This window comes from Triticum urartu, chromosome 4A (genome assembly GCF_056163025.1).
Source record: "Triticum urartu cultivar PI428250 chromosome 4A, HENAU_Tu73, whole genome shotgun sequence".
Classification (NCBI taxonomy): domain Eukaryota; kingdom Viridiplantae; phylum Streptophyta; class Magnoliopsida; order Poales; family Poaceae; genus Triticum; species Triticum urartu.
This window is the reverse complement of record NC_141876.1, coordinates 54,776,176-54,799,210: the sequence shown is the minus strand read 5'-3', so window position 1 is coordinate 54,799,210 and position 23,035 is coordinate 54,776,176. Positions and strand designations below refer to the sequence as shown.

The 23,035-nt window shown below is 48.8% G+C and overlaps 1 pseudogene; it reads right to left on the bottom strand.

The window, feature by feature from the left end:
- Positions 1 to 651: 651 nt before the first annotated feature.
- LOC147974732 (uncharacterized) overlaps positions 652 to 23,035 on the bottom strand; it is a 38,910-nt pseudogene continuing 16,526 nt past the window's right edge.

Here is a 23,035-nt window from a genome sequence, read left to right as displayed (position 1 = left end):
ATAATGGTGTCGTCAGCATATTGGAGGTGGGTCATACCTCCATTGGCCACAAGGTGGGGGCAAATCCCCCTAATGTGGCCGGCGCGCTTGGCCAAGTCAAGGATCGAGGCGAGGGCATCGACCACGAGGTTGAATAGAAAGGGGGATATTGGGTCTCCCTGTCGGACCCCTTGGCCCATCAAGAAGTGTGGTCCGACCTCCCCATTTATGTTTACCGCCGTCCGACCGCTCGTTACCAACTGCATCACTCAGGCTACCCAGTGGTGGTCAAATCCACGTTTGAGCAACACCTCCTGAAAGAAGGACCAGTGGACGGTGTCATAAGCTTTATGGAAGTCAATCTTGAAGAACACCGCGCGAAGGCGTTTGCTCTTGACTTCGCGGATCACCTCATGGAGGATGAGGATCCCGTCGAGAATATATCTGTTGTTGGCCGCTCCTCAAATTTATACGGTATGCCACTCCGCTCCATGGGGGAGTTACGGAGTGGAGGGATTCCAAACGCAGCCGTAGTGTCATGCATGTACTGTAAACATTCTGCTACACACAATGGAATGCATAAATCTAGTTTAATATGCACAACCGGGAAACAATAAACAAAATCGATATTTAAACATATTTCAACAGCTTGTCAGTACCTAACGGCAAGTGGCCACAGACAGAATGTTTTTTTTTAACCGGACGAAGATAGAAAGGTTCAATTTCTTTCTTGTCAAAACAATGAATGCCTTGGAGGACAATGCTTATTTACCAGAAGAATGAATTGATCAACACACTTTTTTGCTTGATCCTGCAAAAGCATACCATGGAGGAGACAGATATGAGGAGCTATTATACTATTGTTCTTGCATTGTAAAAGTGAATTAAAATAGTACTCACAGAAGTGGGAAGAGTAGCGATGTGAAAACACTCATCTCCCGATATCATTTCAACAGCTATTTGATGGTCCTCTGGTGATCCAGACTCAAGAAGGCGAAGTATGTAATGAGATTGATCAACTATACCTACCATGTGTGATGTTTTAGAACAAGAGTAGAACTTTGCACAAAATAAGATTATTCGTGCACAAGTAGAAATAAACCCACCTCTACAGAAATATTGTACACAGTGAAAAACAAGGCTTCTAATATTTCGAGTATGTTTCGTTCTCCTAGCCGGACAACATGAAATGGTCTCTTCTCACGTGTATGTACTTCCCTCAGCACTATCATACCGAACGAAACAAGATGGTGAGCAGGAATTCAATGGCGTCAATGTTTCAACCATCAATTTTAGCAGCATTTCCATCTGGTGCATGCCTACATAAAGAATAATGAACAAGTAGGTTTTTTGTAAAGAACTTCCATAATTCTGGCACCAGTTGCACGGAAAAAAATCCAATTTAAAATGAAAAGTGCAGAGAGTGAAGTTGTACAAAGCAACACCTCTGGGTGGTCAGGATGACCTCAGAATCTTTTCTGTGTTAGGTTCAATGTTATATAAAGGGTGTCCAATGCACAACTCAATAGCTGAAGAAATACCAAATTGACTGCTAGTACCATGAGTAACACCTGGCTCTACTGAGCTTCTGTCCTCACACGAACGCCTGACCAGAATATCAGCTTGTTTCTGCCCGTTCCCTTCGAAATTGATTTGCCGATTCAGAGAAATGGTAGAAGTTCCTGATACTTTTATCTTTGAAGTAGTAGGTTGGGACTCCGTAGAAGCTTTGTCCTCGTGAGGTTTGGCATCTGCATTTCTTGAACTTGCATTGCAGGAGGTTACAGAGGTCACTGAACTGTCTTTGAGCTCTCCTCGATGACTGTTCACATCTACCGAAAAAGGGTTTCCCCCGCTTTGTATTCCAAAGCAACCAACACCGAGTACAAAAAACGATGTGGCGAGCAGCACAACAAGCCAAAAGAAAAAGAAGAAGAAACAAATGCCAACCACGGCAGCTCGGCAAAACGCGGATGACCCGCCACCGTGGCGCCCACCAGAAACAAACCACCACAGTCTGACCGCCGCGTACCAAGCAGCACCTCCAAGAAGGGATGCGACGCCGACGATGCTACTGTCCGGACGAGTCCTAGGGTTTCCCCGGCACGCGGAGGGAGGTGGGGGATGGATACCACCGACACCCTCCAGGAAGGAATGGTGGCACCCGCAGGTGTCACCGCATCTGGGCCGAAACCAGCAGGGATTTCTCCCGCACTCCAAACCCAACCGCCCACCACCATGCGCCAACGCAGTTGCACCGCCACCCACGCCGCCTCACTACGAACACCACCACGAGGCCAAGAGGACCGGAGAGAAGCACACCACGACGGGAGCAGCAACCCCGAAGCCAAGCGGGAGGGAACCACCTCCACCGCCGTCGTGCGGGAGGCCCATGCCTCCGGCACCGTCGCGATCGCCGTCCGGACGCGGCAGCGGGGCATGCCGGGCCACCCCTGGCCCAGCCAGGCCCGAAGCGGGCCCGTTAAGCCCTGCTGGCCACGATGCAGCAGGCCGGCGTTGGCGCCGCCAGCACCCAGCCGCTCGTCGCGTCTCCCCCGCCCCCCGAAGCCACGCCGGAGACCATCCCCGCCGCCGGTCGGCCCAGGCCCAGATGGGGCCCGAAGGGCTGGATCTGGGCCGAGCGAGCGACACCAGATCACGTCGTCACGCCGCCCCGCTTGTGACGCCCAAAGACCGATGCTCGAGAAGACTTCCATATGTTCCGGGTTTCGCCGTGTGTTTCATTTGTGCCTGCCCTTTTATTTTTGCATTGCATCATGTCATCATGCCATCATCTCATAAATCTTTTGCAACTCAACTAAATAAATTGCATAGATCGTTGATCTATTTAAACCGAGGGAATTCACATGGTGATTCTCTTTACAACATATATCCCAATATTAGGGAGCTATGATAAAAATTATTCCATTTATTTGGAATTAACCATAACACACTTGCAAATATCCCATGCCTTTTTCCTTCTCAACTCTTGGTCTCTAACTTTGTCATATATCTTTTCTCCTTTTTCCGGAGCTCCACCTAATTTCTCAACATTTTTGGGCACTTCGAAAAACCTGTCCTAATTCAAACCTTTTGAATTAAATTCAAATGAATTTGAATTTAATCTTTCAAACTTGGCATTTTCTATTTTCTCGGGCCGTGCACATTTTCACGAGTTCGTGAAAATTATCCCCATGCCCAGAGTCCTCCCCTACCTTCTCTTTCTTTTCTTTCTCTTTTTTTGTTTTGTTTTAAAGGGAAAAAGATGGGTGTAACACCCTTGATGCGACTATAGCTCCCACGTGTCGAGGCACGACTTAGAGACATAATCGCATTGAAGGCATATGTCGCAAGTTAGGCAATCTTCACAACATCCCATGTAATAATAATAATGGGGGAGATAACATAGTTGGCTTACACTCACCACGTCAATCAAGTACATAAATAACATTACATCATCCATACATTCAAGGCCCGACTACGGCGCCTAAATAAAAGAGAACCCAACATGCGACACGGTCCCAATCACCCCCAACTGGGCACCACTACTGACCATCGGGAAAGGAAACATAGTATCGTTGAGAGTCTTCGTCGAACTCCCACTTGAGCTCATACGCGTCTCCTGGAGCGGAATCATCAGGCCCTGCATCTGGTGTAATAGTAATCTGTGAGCCACAGGGACACAGCAATCTCGCACCCTCGCGATCAAGACTATTTAAGCTTATAGGTAAGGCAAGGGTAAATATAAGTGGAGCTGCAGCAATCGACTAGCAAGTATGGTGGCTAACTTATTCGCAAAGGAGAGCGAGAAGAGGAAGCAAAGCGCGAGCGAGAAACTAGAGGACAACCTGCGCAAACATTACTCCAACACCGTGTCCACTTCCCGGACTCCGCCGAGAAGAGGCCATCACGGCAACACACTCAGTTGATTCATTTTAATTAATTAAGGCTCAAGTTATCTACAATCGGACATTAACAAATTCCCATCTGCGCATAACCGCGGGCACGGCTTTCGAAAGTTCAATCCCTGCAGGGGAGTCCCAACTTAGCCCATGACAAGCTCTCACGGTCAACGAAGGAATAGACCTCCTCCCAAGACGTTCCGATCAGACTCGGTATCTCGGTAATTCAAGACAACTCCGACAATGGTAAAACAAGTCCAGCAACACCGCCCGCTGTGCCGACAAATCCCGATAGGAGCTGCACATATCTCGTTCTCAGGGAACACCGGATAAGCTAAGCGTACGGGAGCCAACGTAACCCAAGTTGCCAAGGGACGGCCCCGCACGGTGCTCTAGGTTGGACCAACACTCAGAGGAGCACTGGCCCGGGGGGGGGGGTTAAAATAAGATGACCCTTGAGTCCGCGAAACCCAAGGGAAAAGGCTAGGTGGCAAATGGTAAAACCAAGGTTGGGCATTGCTGGAGAAGTTTTATTCAAGGCGGACTGTCAAGGGGTTCCCATTATAACCCAACCGCGTAAGGAACGCAAAATCCGGGAACATAACACCGATATGACGGAAACTAGGGCGGCAAGAGTGGAACAAAACACTAGGCGAGAGGCCGAGCCTTCCACCCTTTACCAAGTATATAGATGCATTAAGATAACATAGCAATATAATGATATCCCAACAAGTAAAATCAATGTTCCAATAAGGAACGGCCTCCAATCTTCACCTGCAACTAGCAACACTATAAGAGGGGCTGAGCAAAGCGGTAACATAGCCAATCAACGGTTTGCTAGGACATGGTGGGTTAGAGGTTTGACATGGCAATTGGGTGACTGACAAGCAAAAGGTAGGAATCGTAGCATTGGCATAGCAAAGAGCGAGCAAACTAGCATAGCAAAGATAGTAGTGATTTCGAGGGTATGATCATCTTGCCTGCAAAGCTGTCAGAGTTGACTGGATCCTCAAAAGCAAACTCAACGGGCTCCTCGTTAGCGAACTCGTCTCCCGGCTCTACCCAAACAAGACAAACAAGCAACAAGGATACAATCAACCACGTGCAAGGATCAAGCGATATGATGCAAAGATGATATGCTATGCGGGATGCGATGCGGGATGCAAAATGCAAGATATGACAGAAAATGCATGAACCTGGCCTCAACTTAGAATTCCAAGTGTGCCACTGGAAATATGAGATGAAATCGCTTGAAAACGATATAAAGAACGCCGGAATCGGAGTTACGGTTTGGAAATGGCAAGCGATTCAAAAATGACACCGGTCTGCGATTTACAGCAAGTAGGTATCTAAACGCAATGAGATGAACATGCTACAGCACTCAAACATGACAACAAAATGCATGGCAGGGATGCACACAAGATGCTTAACAAAAGTCTAGCACTGAGCTACGGCCAATTCAACCATTAGGAGGTCCAAAAAAGCATGGCAAAAACGCAAACGGTAAACAGATCTCAGACTTAGTGAAATTAACACTTGTGTGGAATTTCAGATCATATAGCCCTCTTCGGAGCAACAGAACAATATGTTACAGGACCTGAACATGACAAAGAAAGACATGGCATGGAGCTACTCAACAAGCTGAACAAAAGTCCCTTAGTGACCTTGAGCCAAAAGGGATCACAAAATATACTAACAGGCACACGAACATAGCAAAAAACATAATCAGTTTCAGACTTAGTGAAAACTGGGACATGCTGAAACATAACTCACGAAGGCATGTTTACGAGCTCGATGCACTCACCACGGTGCAAGTCATGGCAAGACAAGCATACAACCCTAAATAAGGCACAAAATACAAGCTAGGCATGACAATAACAATGGAATAGCATGCACGGATCAACTACAATAACATCGGCAAAATCGCAAACGAGTTGACGATCTGCCCAGATTCACAACGAAGCAAAAGTAGAGCTCGATTCACTCAAGCTAGGGTGCTCCATAATTTCAAGTAAAGACATGGATGGATATAGCATAACAATATTAACAAAACTCCTTTACTGATCATCCTCAAAATAGGCACAGATCACTAGGAAACAACAAGAACATATGGCATCGTGAACTAAACAATCCCAGACTTAGTGAAAACTGGGACATGCTGAAACATAACTCACGAAGGCATGTTTACGAGCTCGATGCACTCACCACGGTGCAAGTCATGGAAAGACAAGCATACAACCCTAAATAAGGCACAAAATACAAGCTAGGAATGGCAATAAAAATGTCATAGCATGCACGGATAAACTACAATAACATCGGCAAAATCGCAAACGAGTTGACGATCTTCCCAGATTCACAACGAAGCAAAAGTAGAGCTCGATTGACTCAAGCTAGGGTGCTCCATAATTGCAAGTAAAGACATGGATGGATATAGCATAACAAGATTAACAAAACTCCTTTACTGATCATCCTCAAAAGAGGCACGGATCACTAGGAAACAACAAGAACATATGGCATCGTGAACTAAACAATCCCAGACTTGGTGAAAACTACTAAGTCCCTGAAAACAGATTTACCGCGTGCCTCACTTTGCAAGCTTGCACAAGTCACCACACATATCCTAAAAATACATGGGTTACACCTCTGTAAAGATAACAAAATCCTTAACAAAACATATGAAGGACTCACAGGCATAGCATGCACACAATAATCATGGCAAAAATGACAAAAGTCTAAGATGAACTAGCAGATCTGACAATTAACTCACGAAGCCCTCTTCTAACAGCATTTTGGGAATCAAGATGACCTCAAATGAAAATGATGCAATGGAATGAAATGATGTAATCGTCGAGGCGAACATTTTTATATGCTATATGTCCAAAACGGAGCTACGGATGCGGAGATATAGCCGGTCAAAGTATGCATAAAAAATAAGGGGAGAGGGGGAAAGTCAACCCTAGGGTTATTCAGATCTCAGATCTGAGAGGTTACTGTAGCAGGCACGCGTCCCGAGGTTCGACGGCCGGAAATGGCCGCGGTGGTGGCCGGAGTAGGAGGGAGCTCGCCGGGGGGAGGAGAGGCTGGGGTGGCCGGGGACTTGGCCGGCGTGGAGGAGGCGGCGGCAGCCGGCGGGACCTCGGGCGGCGCGGGCGTGCGGGCGCCGGCAAGGTGCGCGGCCCGGGGCGGCAATGGCCGAGTGCGGCGGCGGGGCCTCGGCGACGTGGAAGAAGGGCGGCGCGGCGAGGTCGTCCTCGGGCGCGGGCGGCGCGGGAGGAAGGAGGCGGCGGCCCGGGCGTGGGAGGAGAGGGCCGGCCTTGGGCCCTCGCGGGCCGGCGGCGGTGGGAGGTGGCGCTGCCACGTGGCGGTCGGTGGTAGGCTGAGGCGAGCGGCGGACGTGTCCGGCGCCGTCCGGACGTGTCCGGCGGCGTCGGATCTGAGATTTTAGGGTTAGGGGGGAGAATGAACCGCGAATTTCGGAGGGGGGTGTATATATAGGCATAGGGGGAGCTAGGAGAGTCCAAATGAGGTGCGGTTTTCGGCCACACGATCGTGATCGAACGCTCTAGGTGATGGAGCAGAGTTTGGTGGGTTTTGGGCCAAATTGGAGGGGTGTTGGGCTGCAACACACACGAGGCCTTTTCGGTCCCTCGGTTAACCGTTGGAGTACCAAACGAAGTCCAAACGGTACGAAACTTGACAGGCGGTCTACCGGTAGTAAACCAAGGCTGCTTGGCAAGTCTCGTTCCAATCCGGAAATGTTTAATCCCCACACACGAAAGAAAGCTAGAAATGACCACCGGAGGAGAACGAAGCGTCGGAATGCAAAACGGACAACGGGAAAAATGCTCGAATGCATGAGACGAACACGTATGCAAATGCAATGCACATGATGACATGATATGAGATGCATGAAAAAGACAACAACACACGGAGACAAAGACCCGAACCCGAGAAAATAAAATAACTTAACGCCGGAAACGGCAAGAGTTGGAGTACAAATTGGGAAAGTTACATCTGGGGCGTTACAACACTCCACCACTATGAAAGGATCTCGTCCCGAGATCTAGGACTGAAAGAACTCCGGGTACTCAGAACAGAGGTGATCCTCGTGTTCCCAGGTAGCTCCACGGTCGGAATGGTGTGACCACTTGACTTTGAGAAATTTGATTGACTTGTTGCGAGTCTTTCGTTCCGTCTCTTCCAGAATAGCAACTGGGTGCTCACGATAGGAGAGATCTTCTTGGAGCTCAATGTCCTCGAAGTTGACGGTGCGGTCAGGAGTCTTGAAGCACTTTCGAAGCTGAGAGACATGGAACACATCATGAACATTTGAAAAGTTTGAAGGAAGCTCGAGTTGATAGGCGAGGTCGCCTCTCTTGCTGACAATCTTGAAAGGTCCCACGTATCTAGGGGCAAGCTTCCCTTTGATACCGGAGTGACGAGTACCTTTCATAGGAGAGACACGGAGGTAAACTTGATCTCCGATCTCGAAAGCCAAATCACGGTCCTTACTATCATAGTAGCTCTTCTGGCGGGATTGGGATGCTTTAAGGTTATCTCGAATGACTTTGCACATTTCTTCTGCTTCTGTGATTAAGTCATTACCAAAAAGCTGACGTTCACCGATTTCAGACCAGTTGAGAGGGGTACGGCACTTCCTGCCATACATAATTTCAAAAGGGGCCTTGCCCGAACTTGCTTGAAAACTGTTGTTGTAGGAGAATTCAGCATAAGGAAGACAATCCTCCCATTTCATGCCGAAGGAGATCACACAAGCCCTGAGCATATCTTCAAGAATCTGGTTGACACGCTCGACTTGACCGCTTGTTTGAGGATGGAAAGCTGTGCTGAAGCGGATGTTGGTGCCCATGGCCTTCTGAAAAGAATCCCAAAACTTCGAGGTAAAGATGCTGCCACGGTCTGAAGAGATCACTTGAGGAATACCATGCAGAGAGACAATACGAGAGGTATAGAGTTCCGCCAATTGAGCTGCAGTGATCGACTCTTTGATAGGCAGAAAGTGAGCCACTTTGGTGAGTTTGTCGATGACAACAAATATAGCATCATTGCCATGCTTGGACTTTGGAAACCCAGTCACGAAGTCCATTTCAATGTGGTCAAACTTCCATTCTGGAATGGCAAGAGGTTGGAGGAGACCAGCTGGCCTTTGGTGTTCTGCCTTCACTCTTCTGCAGACATCACATTCATTCACGAATTGAGCGATCTCGCGCTTCATTCGAGTCCACCAATAAGCTTGCTTAAGGTCCTGATACATCTTCGTGCTCCCAGGGTGGATGGAGAGGAGAGAATTGTGAGCCTCGTTCATGATCACTTTACGGAGGTCACCTTTGGGCACAACAATACGATCCTCGAAGAAGAGAGTGTCCTTGTCATCAAGGCGGTAGCACTTGTACTTGGACTGACTCTTGGCAATCCCAATCTTCACCTTTTTCACCATAGCATCAAGAAGCTGGGCTTGGCGAATCTGGTCTTCCAAGGTAGGAGAGACTTGAAGGTTGGCGAGGAAACCTTGAGGAACAACTTGCATATTAAGCTTGCGGAAAGCTTCACAAAGCTCGGGTTGATAAGGCTTGAGAATAAGACTGTTGCAGTAGGCCTTCCTGCTTAAAGCGTCAGCAATCACATTGGCCTTGCCTGGAGTATACTCAATACTCGGATTATACTCTTGAATCGTTTCGACCCAACGAGTTTGCCTGAGGTTGAGATTAGGCTGAGTGAAGATGTACTTGAGACTCTTGTGATCAGTGAAAATGTCCACTTTTCTTCCCAATAGAAGATGTCTCCAAGTCAAAAGAGCATGCACAACTGCCGCCAACTCGAGATCATGAGTGGGGTAGTTCTTCTCATTAGGTTTCAACTGGCGAGAGGTATAAGCAACAACTTTCTTCTCTTGCATCAATACTGCGCCAAGACCTTGGAGAGAGGCATCACAAAAGACCTCGTACGGTTTGGATTCATCAAGCGGAGTCAGAACTGGAGCAGTGATCAACTTCTCTTTCAAAGTGTTGAAAGCAATATCACACTCCGGAGACCAAACGTACTTGACGTGCTTCTGAAGAAGATTAGAGAGAGGCTTCGTGATCTTAGAAAAGTTTTCAACGAATCTTCGGCAATAGCTTGCGAGACTGAGGAAACTGCGGAGTTGCTTCACGTTCTGAGGAGGTTTCCAATTCACAATTGCAGAAACCTTCTCAGGGTTCACGGCAATGCCCTTGGCAGAGATGATATGACCAAGATAAAGAACCTCATCGAGCCAAAATTCACACTTGGAGAACTTGGCATAGAACTGATGTTCCCTGAGCTTATCGAGAACCAAACGCAAGTATTTGGCATGATCTTCCTTGTTCTTGGAGAAAACCAGAATGTCGTCGAGATAGACCAAAACGAAGTCATTGGTGTAGGCGTTGAAGATGAAGTTCATCATGCGACAGAACGTCGGAGGAGCGTTGGCGAGGCCAAAAGACATGACAGTGTATTCATATGAACCAAAGCTTGTTCTGAATGCTGTCTTGGGAATATCTTCTTCATGAATGTGAATCTGGTGATAACCCATACGGAGATCAAGCTTGGAGAATACTTGGGCACCTTTGAGTTGTTCGAACAGCTCATTGATGTTGGGAAGTGGGTATTTGTTCTTGATGGTCTTCTTGTTCACTGGACGGTAATCAACACAAAGTCAGTCCGTTCCATCCTTCTTCTTCACAAAAAGAACACCACAACCCCACGGAGAAGAACTAGGCCGGATAAGACCCATTTTCTCTTGCATATCGAGTTGCTTCTTCAGCTCCTTCAACTCTTCCGGTCCGAGCTTGTAAGGACGTTTGCACACAGGTTCCGTGCCAGGCTCAAGATCAATAACGAATTCCACTGGCCAGTGCGGAGGCATTCCTGGGAGCTCTTCTGGAAAGATGTCTTGATATTCACAAACGACTGGAATTTGCGAGATGGCATCCAATTCACCCTTCTCATTGAGAGAAAACAGACGGATAGTATCATCGCGAGCAGCAAAGACAATTACATCCTTAGACGAATGAGTCAATTGAATCTGCCTGGCTGCACAATCAAGCTGAGCCTTGTGCTTAGAAAGCCAATCCATCCCGAGAATAAGATCAATATCCGAGTTACCAAGAACCATTGGAGAAGCCAGAAACTTGAAATCACCCATCATGATAGAAACATCCGGGACTATTGAAGTAGCCCTCATAGACTTAGCCGGAGAAACCACTCCCATAGGTTTACCCAACATTTGTGAAACGAAGTCATGCTTGGAAACAAATGATCTTGACATGAAACAATGCGATGCACTAGTGTCAAAAAGAACTTTTGCTGGAAAAGAGTTAACTGGAAAGTTACCCATGATCACATCTGACGAGTCCTCTGCCTGAGCTGCATTCATCAAATTGACCTTGGCATGCTTGGGGTTATGCTTGACCATAGCTGTACTTGCCGATCTGACAGGAGGAGGAGGAAGACGCCTCTGGTTGAAACACTTGTTGGCATAGTGACCCTTCTGTTGGCACTTGTTGCACGTGACCTCTGAAAGCGGACGGTGGTACGGAGCACTCGATCTTGGAGCTTGAGACGAAGTCTTGTTCTGAAAGCCAGGGTTGGGTGGGTGGGAAGAACCACTGCCACCTTTGCTCTTCTGCTGATACGGCTGACGGAACGGAGGAGGAGGAAGCCAAAACTTCTGCTGCTTGGCCACTTGAGTAGAGGAAGAAGGAGTAACATCTCTGACTCGCTTCCTGGAAGCATCACACCTCAACTGAGCAGCCTCTTGCTTCAGTGCCATGTTGTAGAACTCATCGTATCTCAAGGGCTCAAAGAGGACAAGAGCGAGCTGAATTTCTTCTCTGAGATCACCCCTGAACTGATATATCATGCTCTTCTCATCAGGCACGTCCTGCTTGGCAAAGCGGGCAAGCTTCTGGAACAATTTGTTGTAGTCATAGACAGACAAAGAGCCTTGCTTCAGATTACGGAATTCCTCACGCTTGCTTTCAACCACGCTCTGCGGAATATGATGAGCACGAAAATCTCGACGGAAATCATCCCAAGTAATAACACGTCCACCTCTGGAGTCCCTGTACTGCTGGAACCATTCTGCAGCTTGATCTTTGAGTTGGAAGGAAGCGAACTTGACAAAGTCCTCAGGCCTGACGTTACTGCACTCAAAATGCTTACACAGATCCACAAGCCAATCGTCAGCATCGGTTGCCTCAACACAATTGCTGAAAGTCTTTGGCCCATTAGCAAGGAACTGGTTGAGTGTAGCAAAGTGACTCTGATTGCTGCCTTGATTCCCTTGACTGCCTTGATTGCGCTCTTGAAGAATTTGCATGATCAGCTATGTGTTTGCATTGGTTGCGGCCATCACAGCCTGCCATGCCTCTGGAGGAGGTGGGGGTGGTGGCGGATCAGGATTCGGAGTCGTGCGCGTTGGAGGAGCCATCCTGAAGAGGTTGACCACCATTAGCACATTGACAGATAATATTGAAGCTGAATCCAATGGAATGAAAATTGCAACATATAGTCTTCACATCCGAACAAAATGAATGAATGCATTCCTCTTGAATTGTCACATATCCATAAATTGAGAAGCCACGTAGAATTAAGGTAGAGAAATAAATCAACAAGGTACGGATCAAGAACGAATAATCGGTAAGAAATCCCAATCTCAAACCAATATCCGTGGAAGAAGAACTAGAGCTACTAGAATTCCCACCTATGAAACTCCCGAACCTTTCCGGTTATGCAATCAGGTGTTGGGGATACAGGGGAAGCATAATATCTCACCCAAACTAGCAATTCCTACATCCAGCTGTATCCATCCTTTAACACATAACCGAGAAAAACTTCAGAAACCATCTACCTCAACCTTCGAAAAGCATCCGTTATACAAGTTATGGCGATACTCCCGAACTCCCGCCCCAGTACTGGGTGGCGTCGAGGTTATCTCACCAACGAACTGCATAAAAGAGATTTTCGATGTCGGCGTACTAAACTCAAGTATTCCAGAATTGCAACGATAAAATTATGATGACAACACCTCAGAGCTCAACTCCCCGGGACACTTCCACTAAACCCCTGACAGGAGGCACCAAGACAATGTTCTCATCATAAAACCATCAGAATGATTCCAAGATACCCGCGTGAAACTAAATTTTTTTTTAGTGAAATTTGAGAAGAGAAGAGTCAAAACTCTACGTCAGGATGCCTTACCAGAGCGATGAGGAGACTGGGAAGTAAAAAGAATTCCTAAACTCTCCGATATATAATTCCTAAATGACTCAAAACATTTTTCTAGACACAACTCGGCCGCTAAAAACAATCAAGCAATGGGGCTCCTAAGGTCGGGGAAGGCTCTGATTACCAACTTGTAACACCCTCGATGCGACTATAGCTCCCACATGTCGAGGCACGACTTAGAGACATAATCGCATTGAAGGCATATGTCGCAAGTTAGGCAATCTTCACAACATCCCATGTAATAATAATGGGGGAGATAACATAGTTGGCTTACACTCACCACGTCAATCAAGTACATAAATAACATTACATCATCCATACACTCAAGGCCCGACTACAGCGCCTAAATAAAAGAGAACCCAACATGCGACACGGTCCCAATCACCCCCAACTGGGCACCACTACTGATCATCGGGAAAGGAAACATAGTATCGTTGAGAGTCTTCGTCGAACTCCCACTTGAGCTCATACGCGTCTCCTGGAGCGGAATCATCAGGCCCTGCATCTGGTGTAATAGTAATCTGTGAGCCACAGGGACTCAGCAATCTCGCACCCTCGCGATCAAGACTATTTAAGCTTATAGGTAAGGCAAGGGTAAATATAAGTGGAGCTGCAGCAATCGACTAGCAAGTATGGTGGCTAACTTATTCGCAAAGGAGAGCGAGAAGAGGAAGCAAAGCGCGAGCGAGAAACTAGAGGACAACCTGCGCAAACATTACTCCAACACCGTGTCCACTTCCCGGACTCCGCCGAGAAGAGGCCATCACGGCAACACACTCAGTTGATTCATTTTAATTAATTAAGGCTCAAGTTATCTACAACCGGACATTAACAAATTCCCATCTGCCCATAACCGCGGGCACGGCTTTCGAAAGTTCAATCCCTGCAGGGGAGTCCCAACTTAGGCCATGACAAGCTCTCACGGTCAACGAAGGAATAGACCTCCTCCCAAGACGTTCCGATCAGACTCGGTATCTCGGTAATTCAAGACAACTCCGACAATGGTAAAACAAGTCCAGCAACACCGCCCGCTGTGCCGACAAATCCCGATAGGAGCTGCACATATCTCGTTCTCAGGGCACACCGGATAAGCTAAGCGTACGGGAGCCAACGTAACCCAAGTTGCCAAGGGACGGCCCCGCACGGTGCTCTAGGTTGGACCAACACTCAGAGGAGCACTGGCCCGGGAGGGGGTTAAAATAAGATGACCCTTGAGTCCGCGAAACCCAAGGGAAAAGGCTAGGTGGCAAATGGTAAAACCAAGGTTGGGCATTGCTGGAGAAGTTTTATTCAAGGCGGACTGTCAAGGGGTTCCCATTATAACCCAACCGCGTAAGGAACGCAAAATCCGGGAACATAACACCGATATGACGGAAACTAGGGCGGCAAGAGTGGAACAAAACACTAGGCGAGAGGCCGAGCCTTCCACCCTTTACCAAGTATATAGATGCATTAAGATAACATAGCAATATAATGATATCCCAACAAGTAAAATCAATGTTCCAATAAGGAACGGCCTCCAATCTTCACCTGCAACTAGCAACGCTATAAGAGGGGCTGAGCAAAGCGGTAACATAGCCAATCAACGGTTTGCTAGGACATGGTGGGTTAGAGGTTTGACATGGCAATTGGGTGGCTGACAAGCAAAAGGTAGGCATCGTAGCATTGGCATAGCAAAGAGCGAGCAAACTAGCATAGCAAAGATAGTAGTGATTTCGAGGGTATGATCATCTTGCCTGCAAAGCTGTCAGAGTTGACTGGATCCTCAAAAGCAAACTCAACGGGCTCCTCGTTAGCGAACTCGTCTCCCGGCTCTACCCAAACAAGACAAACAAGCAACAAGGATACAATCAACCACGTGCAAGGATCAAGCGATATGATGCAAAGATGATATGCTATGCGGGATGCGATGCGGGGTGCAAAATGCAAGATATGACAGAAAATGTATGAACCTGGCCTCAACTTAGAATTCCAAGTGTGCCACTGGAAATATGAGATGAAATCGCTTGAAAACGATATAAAGAACGCCAGAATCGGAGTTACGGTTTGGAAATGGCAAGCGATTCAAAAATGACACCGGTCTGCGATTTACAGCAAGTAGGTATCTAAACGCAATGAGATGAACATGCTACAGCACTCAAACATGACAACAAAATGCATGGCAGGGATGCACACAAGATGCTTAACAAAAGTCTAGCACTGAGCTACGGCCAATTCAACCATTAGGAGGTCCAAACAAGCATGGCAAAAACGCAAACGGTAAACAGATCTCAGACTTAGTGAAATTAACACTTGTGTGGAATTTCAGATCATATAGCCCTCTTCGGAGCAACAGAACAATATGTTACAGGACCTGAACATGACAAAGAAAGACATGGCATGGAGCTACTCAACAAGCTTAACAAAAGTCCCTTAGTGACCTTGAGCCAAAAGGGATATACTAACAGGCACACGAACATAGCAAAAACATAATCAGTTTCAGACTTAGTGAAAACTGGGACATGCTGAAACATAACTCACGAAGGCATGTTTACGAGCTCGATGCACTCACCACGGTGCAAGTCATGGCAAGACAAGCATACAACCCTAAATAAGGCACAAAATACAAGCTAGGAATGGCAATAAAAATGGCATAGCATGCACGGATAAACTACAATAACATCGGCAAAATCGCAAACGAGTTGACGATCTTCCCAGATTCACAACGAAGCAAAAGTAGAGCTCGATTGACTCAAGCTAGGGTGCTCCATAATTGCAAGTAAAGACATGGATGGATATAGAATAACAAGATTAACAAAACTCCTTTACTGATCATCCTCAAAAGAGGCACGGATCACTAGGAAACAACAAGAACATATGGCATCGTGAACTAAACAATCCCAGACTTGGTGAAAACTACTAAGTCCCTGAAAACAGATTTACCGCGTGCCTCACTTTGCAAGCTTGCACAAGTCACCACACACATCCTAAAAATGCATGGGTTGCACCTCTGGAAAGATAACAAAATCCTTAACAAAACATATGAAGGACTCACAGGCATAGCATGCACACAATAATCATGGCAAAAATGACAAAAGTCTAAGATGAACTAGCAGATCTGATAATTAACTCACGAAGCCCTCTTCTAACAGCATTTCGGGCATCAAGATGACCTCAAATGAAAATGATGCAATGGAATGAAATGATGTACTCGTCGAGGCGAACATTTTGATATGCTATATGTCCAAATTGGAGCTACGGATGCGGAGATATAGCTGGTCAAAGTATGCATAAAAAAATGAGGGGAGAGGGGGAAAGTCAACCCTAGGGTTTTTCAGATCACAGATCTGAGAGGTTACTGTAGCAGGCACGCGTCCCGAGATTCGACGGCCGGAAATGGCCGCGGTGGTGGCCGGAGTAGGAGGGAGCTCGCCGGGGGAAGGAGAGGCCGGGGTGGCCGGGGACTTGGCCGGCGTGGAGGAGGCGGCGGCGGCCGGCGGGACCTCGGGCGGCGCGGGCGTGCGGGCGCCAGCGAGGTGCGCGGCCCGGGGCGGCGATGGCCGAGTGCGGCGGCGGGGCGTCGGCGACGTGGAAGAAGGGCGGCGCGGCGAGGTCGTCCTCGGGCGCGGGCGGCGCGGGAGGAAGGAGGCGGCGGCCCGGGCGTGGGAGGAGAGGGCCGGCCTTGGGCCCTCGCGGGCTGGCGGCGGTGGGAGGTGGCGCTGCCACGTGGCGGGCGGTGGTAGGCTGAGGCGAGCGGTGGATGTGCCCGGCGCCGTCCGGACGTGTCCGGCGGCGTCGGATCTGAGATTTTAGGGTTAGGGGGGAGAATGAACCGCAAATTTCGGAGGGGGGGGTGTATATATAGGCATTGGGGGAGTTAGGAGAGTCCAAATGAGGTGCGGTTTTCGGCCACACGATCGTGATCGAACGCTCTAGGTGATGGAGCAGAGTTTGGTGGGTTTTGGGCCAAATTGGAGGGGTGTTGGGCTGCAACACACACGAGGCCTTTTCGGTCCCTCGGTTAACCGTTGGAGTACCAAACAAAGTCCAAACGGTACGAAACTTGACAGGCGGTCTACCGGTAGTAAACCAAGGCTGCTTGGCAAGTCTCGGTCCAATACGGAAATGTTTAATCCCCACACACGAAAGAAAGCTAGAAATGACCACCGGAGGAGAACGAAGCGCCGGAATGCAAAACGGACAACGGGAAAAATGCTCGAATGCATGAGACGAACACGGATGCAAATGCAATGCTCATGATGACATGATATGAGATGCATGACAAAGACAACAACACACGGAGACAAAGACCCGAACCCGAGAAAATAAAATAACTTAACGCCGGAAACGGCAAGAGTTGGAGTACAAATTGGGAAAGTTACATCTGGGGCGTTACAATGGGAAAGAGTGAGAGAAAGCAGAGAGCCCAACTAGGCCTCCCTTGTTGGGGAACGTAGCAGAAATTCAAAATTTTCCTACGTGTCACCAAGATCTATCTATGGAGAGACTAGCAACGAGGGGAAGGAGAGTGCATCTACATACCCTTGTAGAACGCTAAGCGGAAGCGTTCAAGTGAACGGGGTTGATGGAGTCGTACTCGTCGTGATTCAAATCATCGATGATCCTAGTGCCGAACGGACAGCACCTCCGCGTTCAACACACGTACAGCCCGGTGACGTCTCCCATGCCTTGATCCAGCAAGGAGAGAGGGAGAGGTTGAGGAAGACTCCATCCAGCAGCAGCACAACGGCGTGGTGGTGGTGGAGGAGCGTGGCAATCCTGCAGGGCTTCGCCAAGCACCACGGGAGAGGAGAAGAACTTGGGAGAGAGGGAGGGGCTGCACCAAAGGCAAAAGGTGTGTTTGAGAGGCCCTCCTACCCCACTATATATAGGGATCCCAAGGGGGGGGTGTGCCAGCCCTAGGAGATCCAATCTCCTAGGGGGCGGCGGCCAGGGGAGGAGTCCTCCCCCCCAAGGCACCTAGGAGGTGCCTTCCCCTGCTGGGACTCTTCCTTTAGGGTTTCCCCAGGCGCATGGGCCTCTTGGGGCTGGTGCCCTTGGCCCATGTAGGCCAAGGCGCACCCCCTACAGCCCATGTGGCCCCCGGGGCAGGTGGCCCCACCCGGTGGGCCCCCGGGACCCTTCCGGTGGTCCCGGTACAATACCGATGACCCCGAAACTTGTCCCGATGGCCGAAACAGGACTTCCTATATATAAATCTTTACCTCCGGACCATTCCGGAACTCCTCATGACGTCCGGGATCTCATCCGGGACTCCGAACAACATTCGGTAACCACATACAAGCTTCCTTTATAACCCTAGCGTCATCGAACCTTAAGTGTGTAGACCCTACGGGTTCGGGAGACATGCAGACATGACCGAGACGTTCTCCGGTCAATAACCAACAGCGGGATCTGGATACCCATGATGGCTCCCACATGTTCCACGATGATCTCATCGGATGAACCACGATGTCAAGGACTTAATCAATCCCGTATGCAATTCCCTTTGTCTATCGGTATGTTACTTGCCCGAGATTCGATCGTCGGAATCCAATACCTAGTTCAATCTCGTTACCGGCAAGTCTCTTTACTCGTTGCGTAACACATCATCCCGTGATCAACTCTTTGGTCACATTGCGCATATGATGATGTCCTACCGAGTGGGCCCAGAGATACCTCTCCGCTTACACGGAGTGACAAATCCCAGTCTCGATTCGTGCCAACCCAACAGACACTTTCGGAGATACCTGTAATGCACCTTTATAGTCACCCAGTTACGTTGTGACGTTTGATACACCCAAAGCATTCCTACGGTATCCGGGAGTTGCACAATCTCATGGTCTAAGGAAATGATACTTGACATTAGAAAAGCTATAGCATACGAACTACACGATCTAGTGCTATGCTTAGGATTAGGTCTTGTCCATCACATCATTCTCCTAATGATGTGATCCCGTTATCAACGACATCCAATGTCCATGGTTAGGAAACCGTAACCATCTATTGATCAACGAGCTAGTCAACTAGAGGCTTACTAGGGACATGGTGTTGTCTATGTATCCACACATGTATCTGAGTTTCCTATCAATACAATTATAGCATGGATAATAAACGATTATCATGAACAAGGAAATATAATAATAACCAATTTATTATTGCCTCTAGGGCATATTTCCAACATCCCTAGGCCATTTTCCACGCAGGCCCACCTGGACCACCCGCACCCAGGCCGGCCCAAGGCCCACTCCCTCCCTAACCTAGCGCTGACCGAACCCTCGCTCTCTCCCTCCTCCTCATTCCCTCACCGCCGCCAGTAGCGCTGCACGCACACACGCACGCTCCCTTCCCTCGATCCTATCTCTCCCTCCTGCAGCGCCCGACTCCCCCATCTCCCTCGCAGCCTTGCTCTCTCCCGATCCTCTCTTCTCCCCTGCTCGCGCCGCTAGAGAGGAGCGGTCTCTCGCCCCACCCATGCACGCAGGAGCCCCCGCGCTCGGTCCCCGTCATCGCCAGCGCACCTTGCCGCCCCGTCCCCGCATGGCTCCATCCTCGCCGCCTGCAAGCTCTGTCCAGCGAGCGCCGGGGCGTTCCTCATGTTCATGGCCTCCTCGCCGCCGTTCACCTTCGCCTCGAGCTCCCGGAGAGCGCCACCGCGCCTCCTGCCATGGCCTCCTCCTCGCCTCGATGCCCCACGCCTTGGGCTTCTTCCTCGCGCTCCTTGCCATGGTCATGTGCCCCTCGATCCAGCAGGACGATGCCCTGCCTCGCCGCCGTTCGCCTCCGGTGAGCATCCGCAGAAGCTCATCCACCTCGCCATGCGCCTGTTTCCTCTCCAGCGCTGCCCCTGTTGCCTCTTGTTTTTGGCCGCAGAGATCCTTCAATGACCCGTGTGCCTCGCCGTGACCGCTTCTTGTCGTTGGACTGCCGAGATGCAGCCCCGGGGCTCTTCATGATCGCTGCAAAATTCCACCTCGTCACCACTTGCACCCCCATGATTCGGTGATCCTTCGTCTGCACGCCAAGACAGGACCCGTCAAGTACAACCACACCGTGTTGATACGGGAACCACTACCGCCGACCTCCGAAGAACAGGGTTTTGCCGAGTACCCCTTCATTTTGTCAAGACCATCAAGTCCCTCGATGACAAGTGCACGACTACGCGGATTGTACCAAGTACCCCTTCGTTTCGACGAGACCAGCAAGTCCGAAGAACGTCAAGTTCGACGACGCTCTCCGCCCGAACGACTACCGCTGATGCGTACCTCTCCGTCGCCGTGGGTTTCGTCAAGTTCAACGATGAACCCCGAAGCCCTCGGATTCGTCAAGTCCGAAGGTGCAAGTACCACTCCGAACCATGTACGTCGACCGTCGCCGAAGACCCATGTAACGCGAACGTCAAGTTCGACTACCATCGCGTGAACCGCTACTTCAACTATGAACGTGAACGACTACCGTCGTGGAACAACTACTTCCTCTACTTCCCTCGACAAACTCGAACCGTCCCGTTTGCACGCTTTGAAGGTATAACCGCCGAGAACGAACGTCCGAGAATGAATGCTTGTGTCGTATGGGGTGCACTCTTTGTCTGCAACGTGTCCGATTTGTCACTCGTTTTCCATGCCACTAACCCATGGGAACCCGGTAGTCGGGATCACCCCACCATCTTTTGCATGCTCCCGTCACTTTTCCTTTTGCATCGGTATTTCCATGAGCTACCGGAACCATTATCATTGCCGTGGCACTCCCTTTCTTTCCACCACGGTGACAAATGCTTCTTAATGCTCTTGTCAACTTTTAATAAAAATTGCATAAACTTGAACATGACATCTGCATCATGATAACAACATTTAATATGTGTTGCATTAAATTGCTAATGCATATGGGATTTTACCGTAATTGTTAGTTGATGTTTCCGGCCCCATTTAAATTGTTTAGATGGATAGTTTTGTTATGCTTCACCTCTTGCCATGTTAATCAACATTTAGTTTTGTTGGGTACTTAAACGAGATCGAACTAAATAACTTGATGTGGTGTTTTGTCAATATGCATCCCGATGCATATTGAGCTCCACTTAACTTGTACTGTTGTTTGTGCATTTTGCCATGCCATGCCTCATTAATCCGGACATGCATCATACTTGATTGTGCATCATGCCATGATTATGTGATGGTTGTTTACTATATTGTGTGCTTCTTTCCGGTGTTGCTTCTTCGGGTTGGTTCTGATAACGTCGTGTTGTGAGGACCCGTTCGACTACGTCCGTTTGTCTTCTTCATGGACTCGTTCTTCTTCCTTGCGGGATTTCAGGCAAGATGACCATATCCTCGAAATCACTTCTATCTTTGCTTGCTACTTGCTCGCTCTTTTGCTATGCCTATGCTGCGATACCTACCACTTGCTTATCATGCCTCCCATATTGTTGAACCAAGCCTCTAACCCACCTTGTCCTAGCAAACCGTTGTTTGGCTATGTTACCGCTTTGCCCAGCCCCTCTTATAGCATTGTTAGTTGCAGGTGAGGATTGAAGTTTGTTCCTTGTTGGAACATGGAGATGTTGTTCCTTGTTGGAACATGTTTACTTGTTGGGATATCACAATATCTCTTATTTAATTAATGCATCTATATACTTGGTAAAGGGTGGAAGGCTCGGCCTTATGCCTGGTGTTTTGTTCCACTCTTGCCGCCCTAGTTTCCGTCATATCGGTGTTATGTTCCCGGATTTTGCATTCCTTACGCGGTTGGGTTATAATGGGAACCCCTTGACAGTTCGCCTTGAATAAAACTCCTCCAGCAAGGCCCAACCTTGGTTTTACCATTTGCACTAACAACCTATAACCTTCCCTTGGGTTTTCGTGAGCCCGAGGGTCATCTTTATTTTAACCCCCCCCCGGGCCAGTGCTCCTCAGAGTGTTGGTCCGAAACGGGCAGCCTGCGAGGCCACCTCGGGGCAACTCGAGGGTTGGTTTTACTCGTAGCTTGACCTATCCGGTGTGCCCTGAGAACGAGATATGTGCAGCTCCTATCGGGATTTGTCGGCGCATCGGGCGGCTTTGCTGGTCTTGTTTTACCATTGTCGAAATGTCTTGTAACCGGGATTCCGAGTCTGATCGGGTCTTCCCGCTGGAAGGAATATCCTTCGTTAACCGTGAGAGCTTGTGATGGGCTAAGTTGGGACACCCCTGCAGGGTTTTGAACTTTTGAAAGTCGTGCCCGCGGTTATGGGCAGATGGGAATTTGTTAATGTCCGGTTGTAGAAAACCTGAAGTTTACCTTAATTAAAATGCACCAACCGCGTGTGTTACCGAGATGGTCTCTTCTCGGCGGGGTCCGGGAAGTGAACACGGTGTTGGAGTTATGCTTGACGTAGGTTGTTCTAGGATCACTTCTTGATCATAGTTGTTCGACCGTGCTTTTGCCTTCTCTTCTCGCTCTCATTTGCGTATGTTTTAGCCACCATATATGCTAGTCGCTTGCTGCAGCTCCACCTCATACCTTTTACCCTACCTATAAGCTTAAATAGTCTTGATCGCGAGGGTGTGAGATTGTTGAGTCCCCGTGACTCACAGATACTTCCAAAACCAGCTTGCAGGTGCCGATGATACCGTACAGGTGACGCAACCAAGCTCAAGGAGGAGCTCGATGAGATCTCGTTCTTTATGTTGTTCCGTTTCCAGTTGATCAGTAGTGGAGCCCAGTTGGGGTCGATCGGGGATCTGTCTAGCATTTGGGGTAGTCTTCTTTTATTTTGGTTCCATAGTCGGACCTTGATTGTATCTGGATGATGTAATGCTTTATTCATGTATTGTGTGAAGTGGCGATTGTAAGCCAACTATGTATCTCTTTCCCTTATGTATTACATGGGTTGTGTGAAGATTACCTCACTTGCGACATTGCTTTCAATG